Source organism: Ranitomeya imitator, chromosome 7 (assembly GCF_032444005.1).
Source record: "Ranitomeya imitator isolate aRanImi1 chromosome 7, aRanImi1.pri, whole genome shotgun sequence".
NCBI classification, from domain to species: Eukaryota; Metazoa; Chordata; class Amphibia; order Anura; family Dendrobatidae; genus Ranitomeya; species Ranitomeya imitator.
Genome location: NC_091288.1, coordinates 48675009 through 48681831, shown reverse-complemented (window position 1 = coordinate 48681831; position 6823 = coordinate 48675009).

Below are 6823 nucleotides of genomic sequence, written 5' to 3'. Positions count from 1 at the left end.
CTTCAGGTTACTAGTGTTCTAAAGCCGTGTGGAATCTTCAGGTTACTAGTGTTCTAAAGCCATGTGGAATCTTCAGGTTACTAGTGTTCTAAAGCCACGTGGAACCTTCAGGTTACTAGTGTTCTAAAGCCACGTGGAATCTTCAGGTTACTAGTGTTCTAAAGCCATGTGGAATCTTCAGGTTACTAGTGTTCTAAAGCCACGTGGAATCTACAGGTTACGGCCGGCGTCACACTAGCGAGTTTTACGGATGTATGAGCGCATTAAATATGTCCGCAAAACACGCATTACACACGGCCCAATTATTCTCTATGCCCCAGCTCCTATATGCCGTATTTTACTGATCTGTATTACGGCTTTCTACGGCTGTAGAAAATCGCAGCATGCGATGGCTTTACTACTCTGGCGGAGAAAATTGCGCGGGAGCCCACGCCAATTTTTTCCGCCATTTAACCCTTTAATTTAATAGCTAGAACGGCCAAATTTTGCACATACACACTACTAACATTAGTAGTATGTAATATGCAAAAAAAAAGGGGGATATGACATGGTTTACTGTATGTAAACCATGTCTCAAATCATGTCGGGTTTTGGAAGGAGATAGCAAAAGCCGGCAATTGAATTACCGGCTTTTAAGCTATCTCGCGCTGGATGAAATATTTATATATATATATATATATATATATATATATATATATATATATATATATGTGTGTCTCACTAACATATATCTATATATATAATTGTCTAAGGGTTTTTCCGTCTGTCTGTCCTGGAAATCCCGCGCCTCTGATTGGTCCAGGCCTCGACCAATCAGCGACGGGCACAGTATCGACGTAGAAATCCCGTGTCTCTGATTGGTCGAGGCCTAGCGGCCTCGACCAATCAGCGACGGGCACAGCGACGATGATGTCATAAAGGACCTAGACATCCCGCGTTTCTGATTGGTCGAGGCCGCCAGGCCTCGACCAATCAGCAACGGGCACAGTATCGATGTAGATGTCATAATGGTTGCCATGGCGATGATGATGTCATAAAGGTTGCCTCGACCAATCAGCGACGGGCACAGTCTGCCGCGAATTCGCCTCGACCAATCAGCGACGGGCACAGTATTGACGTAGATGTCATAATGGTTGCCATGGTGACGATGATGTCATAAAGGTTGCCTTGACCAATCAGCGACGGGCACAGTCTCGACGTAGATGTCATAATGGTTGCCATGGCGACGATGATGTCATAAAGGTTGCCTCGACCAATCCGCGACGGGCACAGTCTGCCGCGAATTCTGGAATCATCATTGTCCATATACTACGGGGAAATGCATATTCTAGAATACCCGATGCGTTAGAATCGGACCACAATCTAGTATATATATATATATATATATATATATATATATAGACAGTATATATGTTTTTATTATTTTTTGAGCACATGGATCCCTTGTATATCTGTATGTCGGTTTTGCAAGCCTGCGAGAAAATCTCGCAGTACGGATGCCATACGGATTACATACGGAGGATGCCATGCGCAAAATACGCTGACACACCCTGCCTATGGAGGAGATACGGACCACTATTTTTGGGACTTTTCAGCATATTACGGCTGTAAAATACAGACCGTATTGTCTTACGCCGAGTGTGACGCCGGCCTACTAGTGTTCTAAGGCCGTGTGGAATCTTCATGTTACTAGTGTTCTAAAGCCGTGTGGAATCTTCAGGTTACTAGTGTTCTAAGGCCGTGTGGAATCTTCAGGTTACTAGTGTTCTAAGGCCGTGTGGAATCTTCAGGTTACTAGTGTTCTAAAGCCACGTGGAATCTTCAGGTTACTAGTGTTCTAAAGCCACGTGGAATCTTCAGGTTACTAGTGTTCTAAAGCCGTGTGGAATCTTCAGGTTACTAGTGTTCTAAAGCCACGTGGAATCTTCAGGTTACTAGTGTTCTAAAGCCGTGTGGAATCTTCAGGTTACTAGTGTTCTAAAGCCACGTGGAATCTTCAGGTTACTAGTGTTCTAAAGCCACGTGGAATCTTCAGGTTACTAGTGTTCTAAAGCCACGTGGAATCTTCAGGTTACTAGTGTTCTAAGGCCGTGTGGAATCTTCAGGTTACTAGTGTTCTAAAGCCGTGTGGAATCTTCAGGTTACTAGTGTTCTAAAGCCACGTGGAATCTTCAGGTTACTAGTGTTCTAAGGCCGTGTGGAATCTTCAGGTTACTAGTGTTCTAAAGCCGCACGGAATCTTCAGGTTACTAGTGTTCTAAGGCTGTGTGAAATCTTCAGGTTACTAGTGTTCTAAGGCTGTGTGGAATCTTCAGGTTACTAGAGTTCTAAGGCCGTGTGGAATCTTCAGGTTACTAGTGTTCTAAAGCCGCACGGAATCTTCAGGTTACTAGTGTTCTAAAGCCGCACGGAATCTTCATGTTACTAGTGTTCTAAGGCTGTGTGGAATCTTCAGGTTACTAGTGTTCTAAGGCTGTGTGGAATCTTCAGGTTACTAGTGTTCTAAGGCTGTGTGGAATCTTCAGGTTACTAGTGTTCTAAAGCCGTGCAGAACCTTCAGGTTACTAGTGTTCTAAGGCCATGTGGAATCGTCAGGTTACTAGTGTTCTAAAGCCGTGTGGAATCTTCAGGTTACTAGTGTTCTAAGGCCGTGTGGAATCTTCAGATTACTAGTGTTCTAAGGCCGTGTGGATTCTTCAGGTTACTAGTGTTCTAAGGCCGTGTGGAATCTTCAGGTTACTAGTGTTCTAAAGCCGCACGGAATCTTCAGGTTACTAGTGTTCTAAAGCCGCACGGAATCTTCAGGTTACTAGTGTTCTAAGGCTGTGTGGAATCTTCAGGTTACTAGTGTTCTAAGGCCGTGTGGAATCTTCAGGTTACTAGTGTTCTAAAGCCGCACGGAATCTTTAGGTTACTAGTGTTCTAAGGCTGTGTGGAATCTTCAGGTTACTAGTGTTCTAAGGCTGTGTGGAATCTTCAGGTTACTAGTGTTCTAAGGCTGTGTGGAATCTTCAGGTTACTAGTGTTCTAAAGCCGTGCAGAACCTTCAGGTTACTAGTGTTCTAAGGCTGTGTGGAATCTTCAGGTTACTAGTGTTCTAAGGCCGTGTGGAATCTTCAGGTTACTAGTGTTCTAAAGCCGCACGGAATCTTCAGGTTACTAGTGTTCTAAAGCCGTGTGGAATCTTCAGGTTACTAGTGTTCTAAGGCTGTGTGGAATCTTCAGGTTACTAGTGTTCTAAGGCTGTGTGGAATCTTCAGGTTACTAGAGTTCTAAGGCCGTGTGGAATCTTCAGGTTACTGGTGTTCTAAAGCCGCACGGAATCTTCAGGTTACTAGTGTTCTAAAGCCGCACGGAATCTTCAGGTTACTAGTGTTCTAAGGCTGTGTGGAATCTTCAGGTTACTAGTGTTCTAAGGCTGTGTGGAATCTTCAGGTTACTAGTGTTCTAAGGCTGTGTGGAATCTTCAGGTTACTAGTGTTCTAAAGCCGTGCAGAACCTTCAGGTTACTAGTGTTCTAAGGCCGTGTGGATTCTTCAGGTTACTAGTGTTCTAAAGCCGCACGGAATCTTCAGGTTACTAGTGTTCTAAAGCCGCACGGAATCTTCAGGTTACTAGTGTTCTAAGGCTGTGTGGAATCTTCAGGTTACTAGAGTTCTAAGGCCGTGTGGAATCTTCAGGTTACTAGTGTTCTAAAGCCGCACGGAATCTTCAGGTTACTAGTGTTCTAAGGCTGTGTGGAATCTTCAGGTTACTAGTGTTCTAAGGCCGTGTGGAATCTTCAGGTTACTAGTGTTCTAAGGCTGTGTGGAATCTTCAGGTTACTAGTGTTCTAAGGCTGTGTGGAATCTTCAGGTTACTAGTGTTCTAATGCCGTGTGGATTCTTCAGGTTACTAGTGTTCTAAGGCCGTGTGGAATCTTCAGGTTACTAGTGTTCTAAGGCTGTGTGGAATCTTCAGGTTACTAGTGTTCTAAGGCGGTGTGGAATCTTCAGGTTACTAGTGTTCTAAGGCTGTGTGGAATCTTCAGGTTACTAGTGTTCTAAGGCTGTGTGGAATCTTCAGGTTACTAGTGTTCTAAGGCTGTGTGGAATCTTCAGGTTACTAGTGTTCTAAGGCTGTGTGGAATCTTCAGGTTACTAGTGTTCTAAAGCCGTGCAGAACCTTCTAGTTACTAGTGTTCTAAGGCCGTGTGGAATCTTCAGGTTACTAGTGTTCTAAAGCCGCACGGAATCTTCAGGTTACTAGTGTTCTAAGGCTGTGTGGAATCTTCAGGTTACTAGTGTTCTAAGGCTGTGTGGAATCTTCAGGTTACTAGAGTTCTAAGGCCGTGTGGAATCTTCAGGTTACTGGTGTTCTAAAGCCGCACGGAATCTTCAGGTTACTAGTGTTCTAAAGCCGCACGGAATCTTCAGGTTACTAGTGTTCTAAGGCTGTGTGGAATCTTCAGGTTACTAGTGTTCTAAGGCTGTGTGGAATCTTCAGGTTACTAGTGTTCTAAGGCTGTGTGGAATCTTCAGGTTACTAGTGTTCTAAAGCCGCACGGAATCTTCAGGTTACTAGTGTTCTAAAGCCGTGCAGAACCTTCAGGTTACTAGTGTTCTAAGGCCGTGTGGAATCTTCAGGTTACTAGTGTTCTAAGGCCGTGTGGATTCTTCAGGTTACTAGTGTTCTAAGGCCGTGTGGAATCTTCAGGTTACTAGTGTTCTAAAGCCGCACGGAATCTTCAGGTTACTAGTGTTCTAAAGCCGCACGGAATCTTCAGGTTACTAGTGTTCTAAGGCCGTGTGGAATCTTCAGGTTACTAGTGTTCTAAGGCCGTGTGGAATCTTCAGGTTACTAGTGTTCTAAGGCTGTGTGGAATCTTCAGGTTACTAGTGTTCTAAGGCTGTGTGGAATCTTCAGGTTACTAGAGTTCTAAGGCCGTGTGGAATCTTCAGGTTACTAGTGTTCTAAAGCCGCACGGAATCTTCAGGTTACTAGTGTTCTAAGGCTGTGTGGAATCTTCAGGTTACTAGTGTTCTAAGGCCGTGTGGAATCTTCAGGTTACTAGTGTTCTAAGGCTGTGTAGAATCTTCAGGTTACTAGTGTTCTAAGGCTGTGTGGAATCTTCAGGTTACTAGTGTTCTAAGGCCGTGTGGAATCTTCAGGTTACTAGTGTTCTAAGGCTGTGTGGAATCTTCAGGTTACTAGTGTTCTAAGGCTGTGTGGAATCTTCAGGTTACTAGTGTTCTAAAGCCGTGCAGAACCTTCTAGTTACTAGTGTTCTAAGGCCGTGTGGAATCTTCAGGTTACTAGTGTTCTAAGGCTGTGTGGAATCTTCAGGTTACTAGTGTTCTAAGGCCGTGTGGAATCTTCAGGTTACTAGTGTTCTAAGGCCGTGTGGAATCTTCAGGTTACTAGTGTTCTAAGGCTGTGTGGAATCTTCAGGTTACTAGTGTTCTAAGGCTGTGTGGAATCTTCAGGTTACTAGAGTTCTAAGGCCGTGTGGAATCTTCAGGTTACTGGTGTTCTAAAGCCGCACGGAATCTTCAGGTTACTAGTGTTCTAAAGCCGCACGGAATCTTCAGGTTACTAGTGTTCTAAGGCTGTGTGGAATCTTCAGGTTACTAGTGTTCTAAGGCTGTGTGGAATCTTCAGGTTACTGGTGTTCTAAAGCCGCACGGAATCTTCAGGTTACTAGTGTTCTAAAGCCGCACGGAATCTTCAGGTTACTAGTGTTCTAAGGCTGTGTGGAATCTTCAGGTTACTAGTGTTCTAAGGCTGTGTGGAATCTTCAGGTTACTAGTGTTCTAAGGCTGTGTGGAATCTTCAGGTTACTAGTGTTCTAAAGCCGCACGGAATCTTCAGGTTACTAGTGTTCTAAAGCCGTGCAGAACCTTCAGGTTACTAGTGTTCTAAGGCCGTGTGGAATCTTCAGGTTACTAGTGTTCTAAGGCCGTGTGGATTCTTCAGGTTACTAGTGTTCTAAGGCCGTGTGGAATCTTCAGGTTACTAGTGTTCTAAAGCCGCACGGAATCTTCAGGTTACTAGTGTTCTAAAGCCGCACGGAATCTTCAGGTTACTAGTGTTCTAAGGCCGTGTGGAATCTTCAGGTTACTAGTGTTCTAAGGCCGTGTGGAATCTTCAGGTTACTAGTGTTCTAAGGCTGTGTGGAATCTTCAGGTTACTAGTGTTCTAAGGCTGTGTGGAATCTTCAGGTTACTAGAGTTCTAAGGCCGTGTGGAATCTTCAGGTTACTAGTGTTCTAAAGCCGCACGGAATCTTCAGGTTACTAGTGTTCTAAGGCTGTGTGGAATCTTCAGGTTACTAGTGTTCTAAGGCCGTGTGGAATCTTCAGGTTACTAGTGTTCTAAGGCTGTGTAGAATCTTCAGGTTACTAGTGTTCTAAGGCTGTGTGGAATCTTCAGGTTACTTGTGTTCTAAGGCCGTGTGGAATCTTCAGGTTACTAGTGTTCTAAGGCTGTGTGGAATCTTCAGGTTACTAGTGTTCTAAGGCTGTGTGGAATCTTCAGGTTACTAGTGTTCTAAAGCCGTGCAGAACCTTCTAGTTACTAGTGTTCTAAGGCCGTGTGGAATCTTCAGGTTACTAGTGTTCTAAGGCTGTGTGGAATCTTCAGGTTACTAGTGTTCTAAGGCCGTGTGGAATCTTCAGGTTACTAGTGTTCTAAGGCCGTGTGGAATCTTCAGGTTACTAGTGTTCTAACGCCGTATGGTCGTGCACCGAGCGCCAGGCTACAAGGCTGAAATTAACTTTATTCTTCCCGGCAGCCAGGCTGTCAATGAGTGCTATCAACCTGCAGAATAACCCCATATCTCTAGG